At 39.5% G+C, this 26,164-nt stretch overlaps 1 long non-coding RNA gene across 1 annotated transcript; it reads right to left on the bottom strand.

The window, feature by feature from the left end:
- Positions 1-1,086: 1,086 nt before the first annotated feature.
- Positions 1,087-24,302, bottom strand: LOC122690143. Its single transcript, XR_006339988.1, has 4 exons — positions 24,292-24,302; positions 16,905-16,908; positions 13,557-13,565; positions 1,087-1,214 (listed from the first exon to the last, which is right to left on the bottom strand). It is a non-coding gene; the product is annotated as an uncharacterized LOC122690143 (long non-coding RNA).
- Between the last annotated feature and the right edge of the window lie 1,862 nt (positions 24,303-26,164).

The following is a 26,164-nucleotide window of genomic DNA, read 5'->3' as shown; positions in this document are numbered from 1 at the left end:
TTATATTTTTGATGCAATGGTAAATAGGATTGTTTTTTTTTTAATTTTTCTTTTTTATTTTTCATTGCTAGTGTACAGAAATGCAACAGATTTCTGTGCATTAATTTCATATCATACAACTTTATTAAATTCTTTTGTGACCTCTAGTAATTTTCTGGTAACATCTTTAGGATTTTCTATGTATGCTATCATGTCATCTGCAAACAATGACACTTACTTCTTTTCCAATTTGGATTCCTTTTATTTAATTTTCTTCTCTGATACCCATGGCCAGGACTTCCAAAATTCTGTTGAATAAAAGTGACAAGATTGGGCATCCTTGTCTTGTTTCTGATGTTAGAGGAAATGCTTTCAGTTTTTCACCATTGGATATATTTGTTGCAGGTTTCTCATATGTGGCTTTTATTATGTTGGTGTAAGTTCCCTCTAAGCCTATTTTCTGTAGAGTTTTTATCATAAATGGATTTTAAACTTTGTCAAAGTCATCTTCTATATATATTGATATAATCACATGGCTTTTATTCTTCAGTTTGTTAATTGTGTATTACATTGATTGATTTGCATATATTGAAGTAGTCTTGCAACACTGGGATGAATCTCACTTGACTAGGATGTATGATCTTTTTAACATGTTGTTGGTTACAGGTTCCTAGTATTCTGTTGAGGAGTTTAACATCTATGTTCATCAATGATATTGGCCTGTAATTTTCTTTTCTTGTGATATCTGTCTGATTTGGGTGTCAGAGTGATGGTGGCCTTGTAAAATGATCTTTGGAGTGCTCCTTCCTCTGCAATTTTTGGGAAGAATTTCAGAAGCTCTTCTCTAAATGTTTGAAAAAAATTGCTTGTGAATTCATCTAGTCTTAGATTTCTGTTTCTTAGAAAATTTTTAATCATGGTTTCAATTTTAGTTCTTAAGACTTGTCTGTTCATATTTTCTATTCTTGGTTCAGTATTTGAAGGATGTATCTTTCTAAGAAATTACCCATTTCTTCTAGGTTGTCCATTTTATTGGCATATAGTTGCTTGTGGGAATTTCTTACAATCCTTTGTATTTCTATGGTGTCAGTTCTAATTTCTCCTTTATCATTTCATATTTTATTGATTTGAGTCCTCTTCCTTTTTATCTTGGTAAGTTTGGCTAATGGTTTATCAATTATGTTTATCTTTTCAGAGAACTACCTTTTAGTTTCATTTATCTTTGCTATTGTTTTCTTCATCTCTTTCATTTATAGTTGCCCTAATATTTTATTTTTTTCCTTATACTAACATTGGGTTTTGTTTGTTCTTTATCTAGTTGCTTCAGGTGTAAGAATATGTTGTTTATTTGAGATTTTTCCTGTCTCCTGAGGTAATAATTTATTGCCATAAGCTTCCCTTTTAGAGCTGCTTTTGTTGTGTCCCATAGGTTTTGGATTATCATGCTTTCATTTTGTTTATCTCTAGGTAATTTTTACTTCTTTGATTTCTTAAGTGGTTTATTGATATTTAGTAATATTGCTTAGTCTCCATGTGTTCATGTTCCTTAAAGTTTTTTTTTTCCCTGTAATTTATTTCTATATCTTTGTGGTCAGAAAATGCTTTATATGATTTCAATTTTCTTAAATTTACCAAGACTTGATTTGTGGCCCAAAATGTGATCTATCCTTAAGAATGCTCCATGTGCACTTGAGAAGAGTGTATTCTGCTCCTTTCAGTTGGAATGTCTCACAAATATCAATTAAATATATCCACTCTAATGTGTCATTTAAAGCTTGTGTTTCCTTATAAATTTTCTGTATGGATGATCTACTCATTGGTGAATGTGGAGTGTTGAATTCCTCCACTGTTGTGTTCCTGTCAACTTCCCCTTTTATGGCTTAACAACCATAAACAGCACTTGCCTTATATGATGCAGGGCCCCTATTTTGGGTGCATATATATTTACGATTGTTATGTCTTCTTGATTTGATTGCTTGATCATAATGTAGTGTCCTTCTTGTCTCTTGTAACAATCTTTATTTTAAAGTCTATTTTGTCTGATATGAGTGTTGCTGCCCCAGCTTTCTTTAAATTTCCATTTGAATGGAATATCTTTTTTCCATCTCTTCAGTTTCAGTCTGTATGTGTCCCTGGGTTTGAAATGGTTGTCTGGTAGAAAGCATATATACAGGTCTTGTTTTCATATCCATTCAACCAGTCTGTGTCTTCTGGCAGAAGCATTTAGTCTATTTACATTTTATTTTAATTTATTTATTTTTGATTGAAAGATAATTGCTTTATAGTATTGTCTTTGTTTCTACCAAACATCAACATGAATCAGCCCTAGGGTTACTTATTTCCTCTCCCACCTGAACATCCCTCCCACCTCCCTATCCATCCCACCCCTAATCTATTTACATTTAAGGTAATTGATATATATGTTTGTATTGCCATTTTCTTGTTTTTGGTTTGCTTTTGTAGTTCTTTTTCTTCTCTTCTGTTTCCTGTTTAGAGAAGTTACTTTAGTATTTATTGTAAAACTGGTTTGGAGGTGCTGGATTCTCTTAGCTTTTGCATGTCTATAAAGGTTTTGATTTCTCCATAGAATCTAAACATGATCTTTGCTAGGTGACCTATTTTTGGTTGTAGGTTTTTCCCTTTCATAATTTTAAATATGTCATTTCATTCTCTTTTGGCCTATAGAAGCTCTGCTGAAAAATCAGATGATAATCTTATGGGGAATTCACTTGCAGGTTATTTGTTGTTTTAGTTTTACTGCTTTTAATATTTTTTTTCTTTGTATTTAATTTTTGTTAGTTTGATTAATATGTGTCTTGGCATGTTTCTCCTTTGGTTTATCCTGTATGGGACTCTGTACTTCCTGGACTTGGGTGACTATTTCCTTTCCCATATTAGGGATTTTAAAAATTCTCTTCAAATATTTTCTCAGGCCCTTTGTCTTTTTCTTCTTCTTCTGGGACCTATAATTCAAATATGGATGTTAATGTTGTCCCAGAAATCTCTGAGACAGTCCTCACTTCTTTTCATTTTTTCCCCCTGTTCTGTGGCAGTGATTTCCATCATTCTATTTTCCAGCTCACTTATTCATTCTTCTGTTTCAGTTATTCTGCTATTGATTTCTTCTAATGTATTTTTGGTTTCATTTATTTTATTGTTCACCACTATTTGTTCTTTAGTTCTTCTAGATTCTTGTTAAACATTTCTTTTATCTTCTTGATCCATGCCTCCATTTTTTTTTTCACAATACCTCGGATCATCTTCACTATCATTACTCTGAATTCTTTGCCAGGTAGATTGCTTCTCTTCTCTTCATTTAGTTGTTCTTGTAGGTTTTTACCTTGCTCCTTTGTCTGCAACATATTCCTATTTTCTGATTTTGTTTGCCTTACTCTGTGGTCTTTCTTTTGGCTGCAGGGTGGTAGTTCATTTTGCTTCTGGTGTCTACTCCCTCACATGCAAGTTTGTCCAGAGGCTTATATAAGCTTCTTGGTGGGAGGTATTGGTGCCTGTGCTCTGGTGGGTGAAGCTGGGTCTTGTCCCTTTGGTAAGCAGGGCCGTGTGAAGGGGGTGTCTATGAGCTTAATATGACTTTAGGCAGCCTGTCTGGTAATGGGTGAGGCTGTGTTCCTCTCTTGCTTGTTGTTTGGCCTGAGGGTATTGAACACTGGAGCTTGCAGCTTTTCGGTTGGAGCTGAGACTTGGTCCAATATGGGGACCTCTGGGAGAGTTCCTGCCAATTAATATTTCTTGGGGTCAGGAATTCTCTGGGAGCCCAGCAGCTAAGAATGGAAACCCTCACTTTCCCAGGAGGCCCTCCAAGACCTCCAGGTAGGTCTCTGGACCCACTGTGGGCACTATGGTCACAACTCAGAGCCCATGTCCCACATATATGTGTTCTCAAAATCCACAGCTACTGGTCTCCCTTCTGCTAGCACTTTTCATTTCAGATTTTCTGCAGGCATTGGATACATCAGTCTGATAGCAATTATTCAATCCGTTGCTTCTAGAGAACAGAGATTTCTGTTCCTCCTCCTTAGTCACACAGTCCCTTGGGCTCAGCTTTGGTTTCAGGCCTACCTCTATGTGTGGGCCACCCTCAAGTGTCTCTTCCTTGCTCAGGTAAGAGGGTGCAAAGGCAGAAACTGACTAAGACTTATATACTTGCTGAGAGAGGATAACATGGCTAAGATTGGGGTGCACACACTTGCTCTATTGGGAATGCCTCCCAGTTCCCACAGAGGCAGGGGCTGGCATGTGGAAAGAGAAGTCACAATTGTAGCCCTACTGTTTGTGCCCCACTCAACAGTGGCATCTCACTTCCAAGTCAGTCCACACTTCCTCCAGGAGTTTCCTGACTGAGGAGTGCTTCACCCCATCCCCTCAGGCTGTCTTCACACAGCTGTTCTCCTCACTTCTGTCCCTTCAGGCCATCTCTGAGCAGCCAACAGTTATCCTCTATCCAGGTCCACTCTCCTAACCCCACGCTTCAGCACCCAGCTCCCATCTGCACTGGGGGACACCCATCCCAGGCTGGGGCATGCAAGGCCTGTGGTACAGATCATCCATGCAAATCTTGTTCTGTCCTGCCTGCCACAGACCAACCACTGCATTTTCTTTTGATAGCCCCTGAAGGCCCCTTTCTATTTCAGTGTGTTCTGCCACTGGTGTGGGGCCTCCCTTTGTGTGGTAACCTCTCGTCTTCTTCATTTCCCTCCCCAGGATGTGGTCTCATCCTGTTTACTCTCTTCTTTTTCTTCCATTTCTCTCCTTCATTCGACCTGGTTATGCTGTGATCTTTTCTTGTCCTCCAAGGTGTCCAAAGTTCTTTGCTAGTGTTTAGCAGGTTCCATGTGAATTGTTTCATTTATAGATGTATTCTTGATGTACCTGTGGGGAGAAGTGAACCTGAGATTCTCCTATTCTGCCATCTTGACTGGTCTTCTCTAAGGCTTATTTTTAAGAACACTTTTGGGGTTATATTAAGAGCTCCAAATGATACCAAAAAAATTTTAACAAGGTATAAAATTAGAATACCGATGCTGGTGAAAGTTATTAAATGCAACATGTTATTGAGTATTTATATGGACATGTATAATATGAACAGTTATGTAGAGGGGTTCATTTCATCCTTGAAGCTATCAGATTTTTTTATAGCCTCAACAAATATGTTCACCGCATTTTCAAGCTATCAAAATTAAGAATAAACCATATTGTTATCTCTTGGATCCTCTTTCTGCTATATCCATCAGTATATGCTGCTGCTGCTGCTAAGTCGCTTCAGTCGTGTCTGACTCTATGCGACCGCATAGACGGCAGCCCACCAGGCTCCCCCGTCTCTGGGATTCTCCAGACAAGAACACTGGAGTGGCTTGCCATTTCTTTCTCCAACGCATGAAAGTGAAAAGTGAAAGTGAAGTCACTCAGGCATGTCCAACTCCTAGCGACCCCATGGACTGCAGGCCATCAGGCTCCTCCGTCCATGGGATTTTCAGGCAAGAGTACTGGAGTGGGTTGCCATTGCCTTCTCCACCATCAGTATATACCCAATTGCAAATGAGATTGCATTTCCCTTGATTCCTGAAGTCATCATTTCTTTGGGTTCATTCTTCATTCTGTGGCATAAAATATGTTTTCTGAGACTCTTTTTTTTTTTTTTTTGCTCCCTTTTTGCTTGTTTTCCTGCCTCACTAGGTTCAATTCTTCTTCCTTCTTCATCTTGGCGGTTTTACTCATGTTACATCCTTCTTTGTAATTTTAGTTAGTAACTAGTGGTACCAAAGCATGAATATTATTCTGTCCCTGCTTAAGAAAACACTATTCATAATTTTGTTCAGTCTTTTAGGGAGAAGACTTCAATGAAAGTATGATTATTCTTTTGTCTCAATCTTTCTGGCTTGAATTAGTTTACAGCATGCTATTTGAAACAAATGATCTGAGCAAACTCTGGGAGATAGTGGAGGACAGAAGAGCCTGGCATCCTAAAGTTCATGGGGTTGAAAGAGTCAGACACAACTGACCAACTGAATAACAGCATTTGAAACACATGCTGTGTTTCATGTGTCTCTTATTCAACATGTAGTTTCAAAGAGGAAATGAAAAACCCATGTTAAACCTAACTTTATTTAGTTAAAAAAAAAACTATATGACAAAAACAGATAAGATTTTTCAAAATATCTCATCCCACTGTCCTTTAAAACGTCTAATTTCTTCCTTGGTTCCCAAGGGTAATATGTTTTCAGCTTACTTCTTGGCCTGGAAAACAAAGTTTCACGAGAAAAAATCCCTTTTTGGCTGGGGATTGTATTATCTACAGGAAGATTGAAGGGGGAAAAGTCTATTTTGTTTTTAAATAACTGTAAACTCTGTCTTCATGGCTTCTTTAACCAAAAAGTATTGATTGGGCCAATCTGGAACTGAGCTAAGAATAGAGCTAACTTCTTTTTCATTTCTATTTTGTACAGTTAAACCAAGTAAAATTAAAACAATGGGATTTATCAAGATGCTTGGCACAAATAAAAAAAACTCTTTTTGACTCTTTTACAATGTGGAAGTTAGTAAATATTTGTTAACAATCATACAACAATTGTCTAAGAAAAATATTTTGAAGAAGAGAATTTTTCTTCCCCGAAAAATTCTTCTCTTTCAAAACCAAAGATGTTGGAGGTGATCCTAGGACGGTGGAGGAATAGGACGGGGAGACCATTTTCTCCCCCACAAATTCATCGAAAGAATATTTGAACACTGAGCAAATTGCACAAAACAAATTCTGAATGCTAGCAGAGGACATCAGGAACCCAGAAAGGCAGCCCCCTGTCTTTGTAAGGAGGTAGGGAAAAATTATAAAAGATAAAAAGAGAGACAAAAGAGGTAGGGACAGAGATCCATCTTGGGAAGGGAGTCTTAAAAGAGGAGAAGTTTCCAAACACCAGGAAACCCTCTCACCAGTGCGTCTGTGGGTAGTTTTGGAATCTCAGAGGACAACATAACCAGGAGGATAAATAAATAAATAAACAAACAAATAAATAAATAAAACCCATAGATTACGTGCCTAACGGCAACTCCCAGTGCTCATATCCACCACCAGCAAGTGGGGGCTGAACAGGGAGGCATGGGCTGCATTGCTTAGGGTAAGGACCAAGCCTGAATGCCCTGAGGGCAATCTGAGGGAACTAACGTGAGATAGCAACCCAAACTGGGGGAGAGCCAGAGAGAGAAAGACAGAGAGAGAGAGAGAGAAACTATCCCACAAAAAGCCCTAACTTAAGGCACTTACAGGTCCACTCACAGAACAAAGGGCTGAGCAAATACCAGAGGAGAGTTAGCAGGCTACAGACCAGTCTATCTCCCGCTGGAGACAGGGAGGCAGGTGGGGGCCAGCCAGAGCCAGAAAGGGGCAATCGCAGCCCCAGAGAGACATCCTTTACCAAACTGCATGCAGGCTCCAAGTTGCTAACCAAGTCTTCCTGGGATCCTGGAGGGTTGACATCTGCCAAGAGAGTTGCAGACAGAGATCAGCCCCAGAAGAGACACATGGAACACCTGCAGCAGGCGTTCCCACTGCCACCCAGGAAACTGTGCGGCTGGGACCAGGGAGGTGATAAGATGCACTCCCCGCCTGGGGAGACTGTGCTTGCCAAGCACATGGTCGCCTGAGCTGCTCAGACCTGGGAAAGGCACAAAACGCAGGCCCAGCCAAGTCTGCACCTTTGTGGACTACCAAAGAACCTGAATCTGAGCGACTTAGACCTGGGAAGTGCACCCAACCCAGGGCCTGCCTCAGACAGTTCCCCGGCAGTGCAACCTAGAGCTTGAGAAGTGTAGACTGGGAAAGCACACACACCGTGAGTGGAGGAAAACCTTGTGTGGCTGAGACACTGTGAGCACTCCCCACACACACCAGTGATATTTGTTTGCAGTGTTCCTCCCTCCCCACAGCACGACTGAACAAGTGAGGTTAAATAAGTGACTGCCTTTGCTCCCTTGTGTCAGGGTGGAAATTAGACACTGAAGAGACCAGCAAATAGGAGAAGCTAAAATAAACAGAGGGAACCACTTTGGAAGTGACAGGTGCAACAGCTTGAAACCCTGTAGTTAGCACCGACTACTTTGGAAGGGGCCTATAGATCTTGAGAAGGATAAGCCAGGTCAAGGAACTACCTAAAACTGAACTGACCCCATACTGCCTGCAACAGCTCCAGAGAAATTCCTAGATATATTTTTACAATTATCATTTTTATTTTTTTAATTTTAAGTCCTCTATTACTCCTTTAATTTTCATTTTTATAACCTACTATTACCTTGCCAAAAGAAGACCCTATTTTAAAGCAAACTTCATAGATATATTTTATAATTTTTTGTGACTTTGTTTTATTTTTTTAATATTGTATTTTTGAGAGTCTGACATCTATTATATATTTTTAATCTTTGATTTTTGGTATTTGTTATCAATTTTATACCTTTAGAAACCCAATCTTCAGTACCTATTTTTGCTTGGGAGTGCAATTACTGGCTTGATTGCTCTCTCCGCCTTTTGACTCTCTTTTTTCTCCACCAGGTTGCCTCTATCTCCTCCCTTCCCCTTCTCTTCTCTACCCAACTCTGTGAATCTCTTTGTGTGTTCTGGCCTGTGGAGAACACTTAGGGAACTGACTACTGGCTGGATCTCTCTCCCTCTCCTTTTGATTCCCCCTTTTCTACTCCTAGTCACCTCTATCTCCATCCTCCCCCTTCTCTTCTCCATGTAACTCTGTGAACCTCTCCGGGTGTCCCTCACTGTGGAGAAGCTTTTCATAATTAACCTAGATGTTTATCAATGGTGCTGTATAGATGGGGAAATCTTGAGGCTACTGTAAGAATAAGACTGAAAACCAGAGGCAGGAGGCTTAAGTCCAAAACGTGAGAACACCAGAATACTCCTGACTCCAGGGGATATTAAATCAATAAGAGCTCATCCAAAAGCCTCCATATCTACACTGAAACCAAGCTCCACCCAAAAGCCAACAAGTTCCAGAGCAAGACATACCATGCAAATTCTCCAGCATCGCAGGAACAAACCCTGAGCTTCAATAAACAGGCTGCTCAAAGTCACACCAAACCCATAGACATCTCAAAACTCACTACTGGACACTTCATTGCACTCCAGAAAGAAGAAATCCAACTCCAACTACCAGAACACTGACACAAGCTTCCCTAATCAGGAAACCTTGACAAGCCACCCATCCATCCCCACCTACAGCAAGGAACCTCCACAATAAAGTGGAACTACCAACTGGCAGAATACAGAAAGGCCACCTCAAACACAGCAATCTAAACAAGATGAAAAGGCAGAGAGATATTCAGTAGGTAAAGGAACATGACAAATGCCCACCAAACAAACCAAAGAGGAGAAGATAGGGAATCTATATGAAAAAGAATTTGGAATAATGATAGTAAAAATGATCCAAAATCTTGAAAACAAAATGGAGTTACAGATAAATAGCCTGGAGACAAGGATTGAGAAGATGCAAGAAATATTTAACTAGGACCTAGAAGAAATTCTTTGCGACCCCATGGACTGTTGCATGCCAGGCTTCCCTGTCCATCACGTACTACCTGAGCCTGCTCAAACTCAGGTCCATCGAGTGGGTGATGCCACCCAACCAGCTCACCCTCTGTCATCCGCTTCTCCTCCTGCTTTCAATCCTTCCCAGCATCAGGGACTTTTCCAATGAGTCAGTTCTTCACATCAGGTGGCCAAAGAATTGAAGTTTCAGCTTCAGCATGAGTCCTTCCAATGAATATCCAGGAATAATACCCTTAAGGATTGACTGGTTTGATTTCTTTGCAATCCAAGGGACTCTCCAGGGTATATATGAGTATGAATAAATATTTATTGCACTTATGCTTCGTCTTTTGGAGAAACAGAAGAATACTTATGAATATAACTCAAAAAATGTCAACGTATTCTTTTATATATACATGTGGGTATGAATAAATGTTTGCTATGCATATGATGCCCTCTCAAGGAGAAACAGAAAAATGCTAACGTATGGAATTTATAAAATCCAACTGTATTCACTCATATGTATATGTGTAGCACAGAAACTGTCCTCAATGCTCTGTGGTGACCTAAATTGGAAGGTAATTTAAAAAAAAGTTTATGTTTATACACACACATGCTTGATATGCTTTGCAGTACAGCAGAAAGTAACACAACCTTGTTAAGCAACTACATGTGTACATAGTGTAGGCTCCATTTACTGGAAGTTCTAGATGAAGCAAAAGTAATCTAAACTAATAGCACTGAGAACAGGGGTTGCATGGGGGAAGGACACTGTGGGGAAGTGTACTAAAGCAATTCTCTAGGATGATGGGGGGAAATGCAGTGAGCATTAGATATATAATCTTGGTGATATTACAGAAATATGTATGCAATGCAAATTCCAAACAGGGTATTACTAAGTGGCTCCATGCAATTATAAATTTACTAGATAATGTCAAATTGTCCTTCAGAAATTTGCATCACACTATGCTTTCACATCACTGCTGAAACACTCATTTTCCAATTCTTCATCCTCAATTTGGAGGAAAAATTTGGTATTTTTCAAATTTCTCATTGAACTTTGACAATTTACATGGTGAGAAATTGTATTCCATTATTGTTTTGGTTTGCATTTCTTTTATTGCCAGTTAGTTTCCACATTTCTTCCTGATTTTCAGTAATTTTTTTCTGGGTATTTCTCTGTACCCTGGTTTACCTCACGATTCTCTTCTATTGTGTTTTTCATCTTTTCTTATTTTAACTTTGGACTCTGCTTAAATGAGGTAAATGAGTCCTTTGCCAGCTATCGTCCAAATATTTTTCAATTGTCATTTTATAATTCCTTGTTTATTGTGTATCCAGCCATGCAGGAATTTTACTACAAAGAAAGTTATGTAAATTTTCCCTTTTAAGCTTCTGGCAAAGATCATGTAAAATAAGAAATTTAAATAATTGCCCAAAACTCTAGGAAGCTAGAGGGTGTGGTTAAAAGAATCGGGAGGTGGCCAACTCTGTCTGAATTGCTCCCCATCCTCCCCTAGAGGTATCAGGATGGGGCTTTGTGATATCAAGGCTCACCCAGGGCCACCATTGGCTGGGGAAGTGACTTGCTGACCTCATAAAGCATAAGGGTGTGGCCCCCTAGGGAGGGGTATATATAGGGGTGCTCAGGGGCTCTGGAGCAGACCACTGGGAGTCTTCAGAATGACTAAGGTGACTGGGAAGCCACAAGGATCTAGAGCTGTTATGGAACAGCCGACTCTAGATACCCAGGAGGAAAAGATGAAGACCTCCTATCAACTGAGGTCCAAAGGAAGTGTCAAGGTGAGCTGAACCCACCTAAGCTCCTCATGTCTTTCTCTGTTTGACTTATTTAGTATGATCATCTCTAGGTCCATCCATGTTGAAAACAAATATCATTATTTCATTCTTTCTTATGACTAATATTCCATTTTATGCATAATATATCTGTCTTTATCCATTCACCTATCTATGGGCATTTAAGGTTGTTTCCATGTCTTTGCTACTGTACATTGTGCTACTATAAACACTGTTGTGCATATCACTTTTATGATGGGAGTTTTCATCTCACTGGATATATTCTGAGTAGTGAGACTGTTGGATCATATGGTAACTGTATTTTTAGAGTTTTTAAAAAAACTCTATACCGGGGAGGGAGTTGGGAGGGAGTTTCAAAAGGGAGGGGATATATGTATACATATGACTGATTCATGTTGAGGTTTGACAGAAAACAACAAAATTCTGTAAAGCAGTTATCCTTCAATAAAAATCTAAAAATTAATTGTAAGAGAAATGTTTACTGTTTTCAATAGTGGCTGCATCAGTTTCTTGACTTTCATGTGTAGGATGTTGTTAATCTTAGTGCAGTACATGATTGGCTTACATGTGTTTTTTCCAAATCTGTTTTGTTTGTTTTTTTCTTAAATACTCTTAGGAGTGGAGTTGCCAGATAATATGGTCAGTCTCTTGTGTTCTTTACAAGGCACTTTGTAGTGACATTTATAATGGCTCCTACCAAATATACCCCACTAGTACCATAAAGATTCCCCTTTAAAAATGTTTCTCTACAATGTCTTTGTATACTATTTGATACTTTTTCACTACTCAGAGGTGATACCTCATTAGTATAGTTTGTGTATCTCTAATAATACACTGGGCTTCCCAGGTGGCAATGTCGTAAAGAATCCTCCTACAAAGGCAGGAGTCAAAGGAGATGTGATTTGGGAAGATCCCCTGGAGGAGGAAATGACAACTCACTCCAGAATTCTTGCCTGAAAAATTCCATGGACAGAAGAACTTGGTGGGCTATGGTCTCTGGGATCACAAAGAGGTGAACTCGAAAGAGTTCACAGTAATTCACTATAATGAGCATATTTCATGTGCTTTTAAAGAAATGCTGAGAATTGGATTTACCTGTTGATATTTGCTTCCAGATACGGTGTGCTATTTGACATTTTTCATTCACAGGAGACTGCTAGCAATTTTTGAAAAACAGATATCATTTAAAGCCCAGCAGCCTTGGGAATATTAAGTGATTATGTTTTGGTGTTTTTAAAAGCACTTTGAGCTGTATTTAACTGTTGATGTTTTCTTCCTGAGAGTGTCCTGGATTGTCTTTTTCACTTTTATTTATTTATTTTTTTGGATGAGTGACTCCTGTCATGTTCAAGGGTAGGTGTCATGTCGAGTCCAGCAATAGGACCTTGTGAATATCAGATGTCCATCAGTGATAATTTTAAGGCTGCTGATACAGAGAAAACCCTCCTTGCTGCAAGGCTTTATTGTTCGCTCCTCTTTTAGGATGGCCTGTTCTGCCTAAGAGTTTTTATCAGGTCTGGAAGTACATTTGAGTAGAAGGAGCCAGAGGATGCCACCAAACCTAGTGTCTCCTCACTCTTGGATCTCTGAAGTAAATGTTCTTATTCTCTTTAAGTTGAAGTCAAGGATGAGTAGGTTTTACGTGTACAGATTCTTGTTCTGAGACACTGAGACTGCTCTATGTATTCAGCTGTGCTTGCTTTTCCCTACATATTATTGGAAATTGTTTCGTCTACCACTCTCACTGCAATAGATTTACATGGATTTTGTATTTCATATGTATCTGTGGGAAGAAATTAATACCAAGTTCCAGATGTATCCCTTCCATCCACCAAGGTGCTCAGCCACCCATAAGTTTCTTGCCAGGTTGGATGTCCACCTCACATTTGTGTGGGTGCTCGCTGCAGTGGATTTTTGTATCCCAAAACTCCATTATGTCCCATGATGTTTCTTGAATTGCTCCTTCACTCAGTGTGATGGTCTCTGGATTTATCTCTATTGCTGAAGATGGCCTACTTTCACTTTCAATCCTTGATTCAAAATTCGTTCCAGACCTATATCACACTTCTTTATCCATTCCTCTGTCCAGGTACACAATATGAACTTTCATCTTTTTGATGTTCTGAATGGTGTGGCTGAATCCATTTTGGGGTGGATGGTGTTCGAAATCTGTTCATGTCTGAAATACTCCAGGAGAGGATCTGATTTATCATACTGTCTCTACCTCTTTATTTATTTATTTTTCTCTCATGGGAGTGCACTTTTCTAGTCATGGTCATAGTGGCTCTTACCATGTCCATCCCACCAGTACCCTAAAGCATCCACTGTACTAATGCTACTCTACCATTGATGCCATGTCCAGCATTTGACAGTGGCCTGTTTCCATGCTCAGGCAGAGGTGATAATGTCCTCACAGCTTAGATGTTTGTATCTCTTAGAATTCACCCTATGTGCCCATTGTCATATGCTTCTATAAAAAACATGGAATTGTGTTTACCTGTTCATATCCTCTTCCTGTTAGCTTCTCCTGTGTTTACTGTATTAATTTTCCCCTCTGTGAGCCCTGGAAATTTGTTAAGGGTGGGTATCAATTGGAGCTCAGCACCCTTGTGAATAGTGTGGCCATCAGCAAGCATTTTAAGGTTGCTGTTAGAGAAAATGTCCACAAGGCGGCAGCATTTTTCATTCCCTCCTCTTGTTCCTATGGTAACAGCAGCCTCGGAGGTTATTCCAGGCCTGGTTGTAAATAAGAGTAGAATGAGGCACAAGATGACACCAAAAGTTTTTGTCTCTTTAGCCTTTGAGGTTTGTCTTTAAGCCTAACTTTATTTCTTATTTAAGACTCTTCACACCATTGTAGTCATTGCAGGGAAACATTTTCTCCTTCCTTTCCACGGATGCCTGGAGGTATTCAACTGTCGTTATTATCATAGCTATCTTTTAGGATCTGTTGAGGACATGTCTCTTGATACAGGAGGTCCATGTGGATTATGAATTGCATAGGTATTTGTGGGTACAACTTTATTCCAGTCTTCACCTTTCGGCCTCTCACCCACCAATACCCTTTGCTAACTGTTACCAGGAACCTAAGTCCACTTCACTTTTGTTTGGGTACTCATCTCCATCAATATGTTTTTTAATCCCCTCTGGAAGGTATATGTTGTGATTTGTCTTTAATCTGCCCTTCTTTATTTACTGTGATTCACTCTAGATTTCTGCCTATCCCTGAAAATGGCATTTTTTGCATTTTCATAATGTCAGAGTCATATTTCATTGTGGCTCTATGTCCAATTTCTTTCTCTTTTCATTTGCAGCCAACGATTCTCTTTCCTTTCATCTCTTGGGCATTGTGAATGCTGCTGAAGTGCATTTTTGTGGGAGTGGGGGTGTGGGCATGTTTTCCATGATCTGTTGGTTTCTCAAATGCTCTGGGATTGGAACCGCCACATGATATCATGTGTCCCATTTTGTGATTCCAGGGCATTTTGACAGTCTTGCCCATGAATGTTCTGGTCGCTTATCTACCACCAGGGGCATATAAGGGATGCTTTACTAATATTGCTCTACTCTTTCTTGTCTATAGAGTTTTGGATAATGGCCTGTTTGGTTTCTCACTAGAGCTATTGCATTGCAGTTTAATTTTTCGTATCACTGATTATGAAGCAAATGAGGCACATTTCCAGAGGCTTCTTTCTAAGCATTGACTGGCATTTACCTGTTGAAATTTCCTTCCTTATCGTGTGGTGTGTTCTTGTTTTTATTTCGGTGTGCTACCCCTGGCCATTTTGTAAGGGTAGGTGTCATTTAGAGCCTGGTCGCCTTGTGAATAATCAGTGTCTATCAGCCTCAGGTTTATGGTTGCTGCTCCCGAAAGTGGCCACCAGGCGGCAGCATTTCTTTAGGTTCTCCTCTTGTTACTACAGTAACTGCATCTTTAGAGGTATGAGCAATTTCTGCTTGTAAATGAGAGTAGAATGAACTAGAGGAAGCTCTGCCCCCGACCCCGAAATCTTGTGTTTCCTTCATTCTCGGTTTTCTTGTAGTTCATATTTCTTGTTTAATGAAGCTGATGTACAGAGTTGCCTTTGTTGTGGCTGTACCAATTCTTGCTCCCTTACACCAATACATAGAGGCATTCAGCAGTGTTTATTTCCTCCGACCTGCTCTCAGAAAGTGTGTAGTATATCACTCTTGCTAAGTCGGTCCCTGTGGATTATGTATGTGACAGGTATTTGTGGGAATCCATGAATTTCAGCCTACCAATGTAAGCCTTCCTCTCACCCATTGCCTTTGCTAAGCATCAGGGTGTTCCCAGCACTGATGGGAACCCACTTAACCTCAGTTGGTGTACTCACTGGCAGCAATATTGTCTGTCCAGTTTGAAAGGTAAATGCTATGGCACAGCTCTCATCTGCCCTTCTTCACTGACTCCGATTATCACCACACATATCTGTACCTCTGACAATGACATTATTTCCTTGTTTCAATGCTAAGTCATATTCCATCATGAACCCGGATTCCATTCCTTGATCCATTCATCTCTTCCTCACTGTGTACTTTCTTTACATTCATCTCTGGGCACTGGGAATGCTGCTGCAGTGCATGCTCTCTTGCCTGTGGTTTTCAAAATCTGTGTATTTCTGAAGTATCCTAGGAGTGAAAAGGCCAAGTCATACTGTCTCTTTTGTTTCTGTAAAGTCACATGGACAGTGATTTTTATACTGGCTCTTCCCATTGATATGCCTCACTAGTATAAAAGGATCCCCCTCACTAATGTTAATCTACCATTTCTGGTCTGTACCATTTTCCATGGTGGCCTTTTCCAGTGCTCAGAGTTGATGTCTCGTGGCAGTTTAGATTTTGTATCTCTGATAAGAAACACTGTTTAGTACTATTCATGGGCTTTTTACACTATTCATAGGGGTTTTGGTTTTTGAAAGCACTTTGAGTTGTATTTTCCTGGTTATGTTTACTTCCAGAGTGTGTCCCGGTTTTGTTTTGGTTTTTGTTTGTTTCTAATATTATTATTATTATGTTTGATGTGTGACCCCTGACATGTTGAAGGGTAGATGTCATGTTGAGTCCAGCGGCCTTGTGAATATCAGATGGACATCAGCAATAGTTTGAAGGCTGCAATTACAGAGAAAAGCCTCCATGCTGCAAGGATTTTTTAAATTCCCTCCTCTTTTAGGATGGCTACTGTTGTCTTAGTGTTTTTGTCATGCTTGGTTGTATATTAGAGTAGAATTAGCCAGAGAAGCCACCAAACCTGGTATCTCCTCACTCTCCTTAGCTCAGCCCACCTTAGCTTAACTCCCCTTAGCTTAGCTCCCCTTAGCTCAGCTCTCCTTAACTCAGCTGTCTGTAGCTCTCCTTAACTTAGCTCTCCTTAGTTTAGCTCTCCTAAGCTCAACCCTCCTAGCTGTCCTTAGTGGAGCCCTCCTTAGGATAGCTATCACTAGCTCTGCTCTCCATAACTTTCCTTAGCCCAGCTCTCCTTAGCTCAGCCCTCCTTGGTATAGCTATGATAAGCTCGACTCTCCTCAGGTTAGATTTCCTTAACACCACTCTCCTCTCATTAGCTTAGCTCTCCTTACCTCAGTTCTCCATAGTTCAACTCTCCTTAGCACAGCCCTCCTTAGGATAGCTATCATTAGCTCAGCTCTCGTTCAGTCAGTCAGTTCAGTCGCTCAGTCTTGTCTGACTCTTTGCAACCCCGTGGACTGCAGCACACTTGGCCTCTCTGTCCATCACCTCCACCAACTCCTGGAGTTTACTCAAACTCGTGTTCAAGTTGGTGATGCCATCCAACCATCTCATTCTCTGTTGTCCCCTTCTCCCCCTGCTTTCAATCTTTCCCAGCATCAGGCTCTTTTCGAATGAGTCAATTCTTCACATCAGGTGGCTAAAATATTGGAATTTCAGCTTCACCATCAGTCCTTCCAATGAATATTCAGAACTGATTTCCTTTAGGATGGACTGGTTGGATCTCCTTGCAGTCCAAGGGATTCTCAAGTCTTCTCCAATACCACAGTTCAAAGGCATCAGTTCTTCAGTACTCAGCTTTCTTTGTAGTCCAACTCATACATCCATACATGACTACTGGAAAAACCATAGCTTTGACTACACGGATCTTTGTTGGCAAAGTGATGTCTCTGCTTTTTAATTTGCTGTCTACGTTGGTCATGATGTTTCTTCCAAGGAGTAATCATTTTTTCATTTCATGGATTTAGTCACCATCTGCAGTGATTTTGGAGCCCTAAAAATAAAATCTGTCACTGTTTCCACTGTTTCCCCATCTATTTGCCATGAAGTGATGGGACCAGATGCCATGATCTTAGTTTTCTGAATGTTGAGTCTTAAGCCAACATTTTCATGCTCCTCTTTCACTTTCATCAAGAGGCTCTTTAGTTCTTCTTCACTTTCTGCATAAGGGTGATGTCACCTGCATATCTGAGATTATGGATATTTCTCCCAGCAATCTTGATTCCAGCTTGTGCTTCATTCAGGCCAGCGTTTCTCATGAGGTACTCTGCATATGAGTTAAATAAGCAGGGTGACAATATACAGCCTCCTTTCCCTATTTGGAACCAGTCTGTTCCATGTCCAGTTTTAACTGTTGCTTCCTGACCTGCATATAGATTTCTCAAGAGGAAGGTCATGTGGTCTGGTATTCCCATCTCTTGAAGAATTTCCCAAAGTTTGTTGTGATCCACTTAAAGTCTTTGGCACAGTCAGTAAAGCAGAATTAGATGTTTTTCTGGAACTCCCTTGCTTTTTGATGATCAAACAGATGTTCCAATTTGACCTCTGGTTCCTCTGCCTTTTCTAAATCCAGACTGAACATCTGGAAGTTCATGGTTCACATACTGTTGAAGCCTGGCTTGGAGAATTTTGAGCACTGTTTTACTAGTGTGTGAGATGGGTGCAATTGTGCAGTAGTTTGAGCATTTCTTGACATTGCCTTTCTTAGGAATTGGAATGAAAACTGAACTTTGCCAGTCCTGTGGCCACTGCTGAGTTTTCCAAATTTGCTGGCATATTGAGAGCAGCACTTTCACAGCAACATCTTTTAGGATTTGAAATAGCTCAGCTGAAAGATCCCCAATCTTTACCATCTGAGGACCCCAGTTCCTCCAGCCCTTGTGACCCAGATCTCCTCAAGTCAAGTGACTTATCCCTTAGACATAGATCCCATGTTATGCCCAGATTTTTCTGAGTCCCCAGACAGAGATTTTCAAAACCTTTCTTGGAGAAATATTCCCTCTCCTGCACTGGAACAGAGCCCTGTTTTCAGCCTGACCCCAGTCTAGAAGTTACAGCCTTCCAGGTCTCCTCAAGACTCCCTCCGTCACCCACAGACACATCCCTCCCAGTGCCTTTCCTCAGAGCGGCCAAACTGTCGGAGAACAAAAGAAACCAAATCTAATTCACATTAGGCTGGTCTGTCATAGCTGGTCAGGATCCGTCCTTCCCACCAATACCCTCACCCTGACTTTCCCCTCACCTTCCTGCCCTGGACACTCCACCCAAGGAAGACAGACAAGGCTCTGGACAGTGGTCTGGGCTTTCTCAGCATCTTCTTCTTCCACAGGCACCTTGACCTTGTTGCAGTCCCATGACCATGAGCAGGTCTCCAGAGGAGAGTACTGGGGGAGATGCTGGGAGAACAGAGTGGAAGCCCACAGTGAGAGGCAGAGGCATCAAAGTCCACCTCTACACCAGCTCTACAGGAAGAATATGGAGCTGGTCCCTGAAGGACCACAGACTGCTTGCTTGGACAGTTGAGTGAACTTCTCTGTGAACGTACACAGAATGGGAATGCCTGGTCCTGTCTGAGATGGTGGGGTGGAGTGGGACAAACCAGGATACTAGCATTACCAACTGCTCTGTGTCCAGGGAGAGTTAGGAAAATGCTCAGTGTTTGCTCAGTTAAGCAGGACACAGTCAGGAAGAGAAGTCTTCATCCCTGTCTCACAGAGACCATCCATTAGGTTCAGGCTACTCCCTGCACAAAAGGTGGAGCAGAAGGCCCAGCTCTAAGGTCTGACTTATATCAGTAAACAACTGATGAAATCTATTATTTTCCTTAGGCCAAAGATGCTTTCAAAGACATTTCCATATACTTCTCCAAGGAAGAATGGGCAGAGATGGCAGAATGGGGAAAAATCTGATATAGGAATGTGAAAAGAAACTACGAAGCACTGCTTGCTATAGGTAACAGGAAGTGCTGGGTGCCTGTGAGCCTGGGAACATGAAACAGGTCTTCACCCTCAGTGTTCACTTGGCCCGCTCTTAGGTGTCTTCGTCTGCTCACAGTTCCCTTTTGTGTGGAGACTAACCTGGAGGAAATGTTTATAGTTCTGTACCAAAGGGAGGTTGACCCTGCAGTGCAGAGCAAACATCTTGCCTTGTCCTACATGTCCCAGCCCATCTACTGATTTCCCTGACTTTGTGACACTTCCCATTGCTTCTGTGTTCTGTGCCTCCTGCAGTGCAGAGCAAACTTCTTGCCTTGTCCTACATGTCCCAGCCCATCTACCAATTTCCCTGACTTGGTGACACTTCCCATTGCTTCTGTGTTCTGTGCCTCCTTCTTAGTACAAGTATTTTGCTTCTTTCTAGGTCTCTGAGCCCCTCAACCAGCTTTCATGCATCACCGTAGGCAGGTCATCAAACCCCAGGCAAATGACACTGGGGATTCTGATGAAGAATGGACACCAAGGCAGCAAAGTGAGGGGCAAGGATGATTTAGAAGTGTCTTCCTGAAACAAGCCTGGGCTTAGGTCTCAACTGCATCTCAGACATTAGCAAAGAAAACATAATTTCCAGCATTCTGAAGTAGTTGTGGCCGAATATTGACATCAGCCTGAATGAAGGTGAAAGTATAGGTTTTCCAGTGTAATTCTCAAAAATTTTATGTTTAAAATTTATCATTCTTTTTAAAAAGAATTATTTTTGCTAAACATTGTTAATGAAAGGCAATTAAAGAAATCTTAGACTATAAATTCACCAAAGAGATTCATAATACTAATCTCATAATAATTCAATTATTGGATTAAATCTCTTAGAAGAGGAAATTATTAACATATTATGATAAGATACATTATTTATATATGTATATAAAATAACACCACATGATCTCCTTACCCTAAGTTGAAACTAATTCTTTGTTTTGATTCTGGGAAAGGACTTGAGAGAACTATTTATTCTCCCTGATCTTTCCCACATTTCACTGACAAGAGACAGCATCAGGTAAACAAAAATGAACTACACTCATTATAAAATAGAAGTGAGCAGCTCTCTTTCTCTTCTGCTGCTCAAAGAGTTTAGAAGAGGTAATCTGCCTAGACTGATGAAAACAATTTAGATCGTTCTATGATTCTCCATTTATGGATTTCTGTTCTCCCAGATTTTTAAAAATTATTTATTTAATTTTGGATGCATTGGGTCTTCGTTGCTGTGCATGGGGTTTCTCTGGTTGCAGTGACTGGCTTCTCATTGCAGAGCACATGCGGGCTCAGTAGTTTGTGACACACAGGCTTAGTTGTCCCACAAAAAGTGGAATCTTCCTGGGCCAGCGATCGAACCTGTGTCCTCTGCATCAGCAGGCAGATTCTCATTCACTGTGCCACCAGGGAAATCCATCTGTTCCCTTAGGTTATTAAAACTAGTGTAAGAGACATCAAAACCATAGGTTTTGACATGAAGAGAGATACTTCATAGGGAATACATACCCCATGGTTCACCATACCTCTACAGAACTTTATTGACCTTCTTAACAATTTCTGAGTGTAGGGTACACTATTGCTAACTATGTACACATTGCTCTACAACAAATCTGTAGAAAATTTTCATCTTGCATGATTGAAGCCCTATACCCATTGAGCAACAATTCTCCAATTCTTCCTCCTCACAGACCTTGGCAACCAGAATTGTATTTTCTGTTTCCATGGATTTGATTACTGTAGATACCTCATAAAAGTGGAATCATGCAATATTTGTCATTTTTGATGGGTTCATTTCACTTAGCATAATATCATCAAGGCCCATCCTTGATGTAGCATATGACAAAATTCTTTTTAGGGCTTCAAAACATTCCATTGTGTGCATGTGTATATAATATATATAAGGTATATATAATCTTTATCTGTTTATCCACCAATGAACATTTAGACTGCTTTCACATCTTGCCAATTGGGAATAATGCTGCAATGACCATAGATGTGCACACTATTTATTCAAGATCTAGCTTTCAAATTTATGGAAATATACTCTAGAGTTGGATTGCTAGATCATACAGCAGTTCCAATTTTCTGAGGAAACTCCATACTGTTTTCTATAAAGGTTGAAACATTTCACATTTCCAACAAAAGTGTATAAGGGTTCCAATTTCTCCATATCCTTACCAACCTTGCTATTGTCTTTTTGTTCATATTGGCCATCACAGAAGGTATGAGATAATTTATGGTGTGGTTTAAATTTGTATTTCCCTAATGATTAGTAATATTGATCATCTTTTCATATGTTTGTTGGCCATTTGTGTATCTTCTTTGGAGAAATGTCTGTTCAGTTCCTTCTCCCACTGGGTTAGTCAGCTCAGGCTGCCATAACAAAACAGACTGCATGGCTTAAACCACAGAATTTGTTTTCTTCCAATGCTGGAGCATGGAAGTTTGATATCAGGGTGCCATCGTGGTCAATCTGGTTCTTTTCCTGGCTTATAGGTAGCCTTCATATTGGTGCATGCTTATCAACCCCTTATCAGATACATATTGTACAAATATTTTCTGCAGTCCTGTAGGTGGTCTGTTCACTCCTTTCCTTTGTTTCACTCTGTTCCTCTTGTTACACTGTGTCTTTTGCTGCACAGAGGTTTTAAGGTTAATAAAGTTTCATTTGTCTATTTTTACTTTGTTACTACTTGTGCACTTGGTATCAGATCTAAGAAATCATTGCTGATTCAGTGTCGTGAAGCTTCACCTTTATTTTCTTCTAAGTCTTATCAAGTCTTACATTTAGGTCTTTAATCCAGTCTGAATTGATTTTTCTTCATGATGTAAAATCTTCATTATTTTGCATATGGAGAGTTTGTTTCCCCAGGACCATTCATTACAGGGATTAAACTTTCCCTGATGTCTTGACACCTTTGATGAAGATCATTAGACCATGTATCCAAGAGTTGACTTCTGGCTGTCTATTCTGTTCCACAGATTGGTATGTCTGTCTTTATGCCAGTGGGCTTCCTCAGTGGCTCAGCAGGTGAAGAATCTGCCTTCAATGCAGGAGACACAGGAGATGTGGGTTCAATCCATGAGTTAAGAAGATCCCCTGGAGAAGGAAATGGCAACCCCCTCCAGTATTCTTGCCTGAGAAATCCCCTGGACAGAGGAGCCTGGTGGACTACAGTCCAAAAGGTTGCAAGGAGTCAACACGAATGAGTGACTAAGCATGCACTTTATGCTGAAACTACACTCTTTTGGTTACTGTACCTTTGTAATATGCTCTGAAATCAGAGGCCTCCAGCTTTGCTGTTCTTTCTAAGTTCGTTTTGCCTATTTGGGGTTCTCTGAGATTCCGTACTAACTGTAGGATGGATTTTCTATATCTGAAAAAAATTCCATTTGGATTTTAATAGGAACTGCATTGAGGCTTTAAATTGCTTTGGGTAGTATGAACAGCTTAATAACATTGTCTCCAAATCCATAAACATGAGACACCTTTCCATTTACTTGTGTCAGATTCCTTTCAGTAATACTTTGTAGTTTTCAATGTATAAGTCTTTTATCTCCAGAAGGTCACTCCCAATTATTTCATTCTTTTTGATACTATTATAAATAAGGTTATCAGGGTTTCTCTGGTGGTCCAGTGGCTCAGACTCCACAGTCCCCTTGCAGAGAACTTGGGTTTAATCCCTGGTCTGGGAACTAGATCCCACATGCTGCAAGAAAGACCTGGCACAAATAAATCAACAAAAATAATTTTTTAAAAAATTTAAACTCAGCTCCTGACTATAGCTTTAAAAAATAAAAAAAATAAATAGAATTATTTTCTTATTTTCCTTTTTGGAATGGTCATTGTTCATGCATGGAAAGATATTTGCATGTTGATTTTGTATTGTGCAACTTTCTGTGCAGGATTGTGTGTGTGTGTGTGTGTGTGGAATTGTAAAGATTTTCTGCACATAAAAGCATGCCCTCTGTGAACAGACATAATTTTACTTCTTTCTTTCCAAATGGATGCCTTTGGTTTCCTTTTCTAATCTAATGCCCTGGCTAGGACTTCTAATATTATGTTGAATAGAAGTGTTGAGAATGGGCATCCTTGCCTTTTTTTTCTTGATCTTAGAAGTTTTCAGCTTTTCACTGATGACTATGATGTTAGAGATAGACTTTTCATATATGATCTTTATTATATTGCAGTCATTTCCTTCTGTTTCTACTTTGTTGAGTATTTTTGTCATGAAAGGCTAGTAAATTTGTTAGATACTTTATGGACATAAGATGAAGCACAGATGAAGTTTCATATTTTTTTCTTTTTAATTTTGAGAAAATTATGTAATGCTCCCATTGGAAGCATAGGAGTCGATGATACAGAAATCACTTTCCATTCCTCCTTTGGTAATCCTTGTCCTTGTCACTCTCTGACTCAGAATCCTGTGTCCTTAATTAGAATGTCCAGTCAAAACACTGATTCTCATCATTTTTTAGGTAAACGTTCTTGGATGGCCTTTAGAGTGGAGCACAGCAAACACCAGAAGGTGAGTATTTCCCAAATCCTGTTGACAAAAATCCTCCTCATGGATCCAGTCACAGGTGAGAATAAGAGAAAACACAGAGATCCTGGAGACTGCTGCCTTCCTGTCCTGAATCTTTAGCACAATATCTGATATCATCACCATCTTTATAGTTAGTAAGAACAGCAATGATAGTAGGCTGTTCTATTGTTACATTATTTTCACAATAATTCAGACTTTATGTATTTTATGTGAATAAACTTACTTAAAAATTAAAACAATCCTACAGTACCTCTAAGTAGGTATATAGCTATCACCATTATAGATCAAGAAATTGAGGCAAAAAAAATGTTTAATTATGTATCACTGGTAGTGCAATCTAATCCAAAGCACCTTCTCCTAACTGGTTGAAACTTCCACAGTTCTATAAAGTTTATTCATATATCTTATTTATATATCTTTACATCATTCATCTGAGAGATGTTTTCAACCTCAGTTCTTTTGTTCTGTGCTAGTGAGGGATATGCTAAGGCATCTGACTAAGGGAAGCTTAAGGATGTGTTGGGCAGTTTGTAAAGTGGACAGTCCAAGATGAAGAAGCTTAAGGACATGCTGGACAGTTTGTAGAGTGGATGGTCCAAGATAAAGAAGGTGACATGATCCCTACCTCACAGCCTCCCACTCCAATAAGAGGAAGCAACTCGCAGCCCTGACAAGCCTCAGGTTTATGACTAAAAACAACAAATAAGAAAATAACTGAAGGACTTCACATAGGTTACCTGCTTTTGAGTAGAAACTCATCTGGACATGATTTCAAATGCTCATTCTTGTAGGAGGAAGTAACAAGTCCTTCCTCTGAGCTCTGATTAGACAACTCTCCTGTTTGGAATCATTTGTTTAGCCTGCCCCTGTGTTGTGAGCTTTGAGAGCCTAGCCCATACCCGTTAATTCTCAGAAGTCCAGGTCCAGCTCAAAGTCCCTGACGGCCCCCTAAATGTTTTGTGAATGAGTGACTCCACATTTAAACATTCATCTAGGAATAATAAGGTCAAGGAATGCTGAAGATAGTATTTAGTACAGTTTTAGTATATATTTATATATTCATTTAATTAACTATTAAATTCTATTATTTAATTATTAAATTAATTATATAAATTATAATGGTTGATTATTACAATTAACAATTAATTAATATTAACTTTAAAATAATGTGACTATAATTAAAAATAATTAATTATACACTATAATATATAATATACTTAATTATAAGTATACCTAATTAATATTAATTAATAATTAATATAATCAATTATTATAATTAATAACCACTAATTATTAAATTATATTGTTAATTACATTTATTAATATATAATATATCATATATGTTTATATTTTATTATATATTTATATTTAGTATGTATTCAAATATAGAGGCAGTTGAGGGGATATATTGATGGGAAGGACGTAGGCTCAAATTCATACTGTATTAAATAGCTCACACAACAATTTGTTGAATGTTATTACATTTCATGTTCACTATAACATTAAGAATTAAAATATATACCAATTTATGGATCAGAAAACTGAGGAGAACCAACTAGTCGTAAAGCCTTGTTCAAGCAGATTTGATGTGGCCAGCTACTTTAATTCCGAACATTGTCTCTAAGAGGACATGGCAACCTGCAACTTTCAGCTCATTTTCTTTACTGTCTAAATGAGTTTCTGCTGATTGTCTTTTCTCAATCTCACTGCTTTGTCACCTTATTTTCCAGATGTGTTTTGTCCCCTCTGTAATTATCCATAGTTCCTGTTCCATCAAAGCTCCAATAATTAATAGAAAATCCACCAGATTTCTCTATAAACCCTTACCTCCAGCTATTCTCCCTGCCTTGCTCTCACTTTTATGCAGAAAGTTGAAGGGAAAGAACCTTAAGACATGAATTCTAGTTTTGATTCACTACCCACTTAGGTCCTTGTTTTACACTCCAGTGTTCAGACCACACCCTCCACCAGCTATTTCCAAGAATTTTTAAAGTATTAACTAAAGTCATGCATGTGAAAACACTTCATACAGTCCTAAAGAACTA

Source organism: Cervus elaphus, chromosome X, assembly GCF_910594005.1.
Source record: "Cervus elaphus chromosome X, mCerEla1.1, whole genome shotgun sequence".
Classification (NCBI taxonomy): Eukaryota; Metazoa; Chordata; class Mammalia; order Artiodactyla; family Cervidae; genus Cervus; species Cervus elaphus.
Note: the sequence above shows the minus strand (reverse complement) of the source record. Positions and strands in the feature narration are given on the sequence as shown.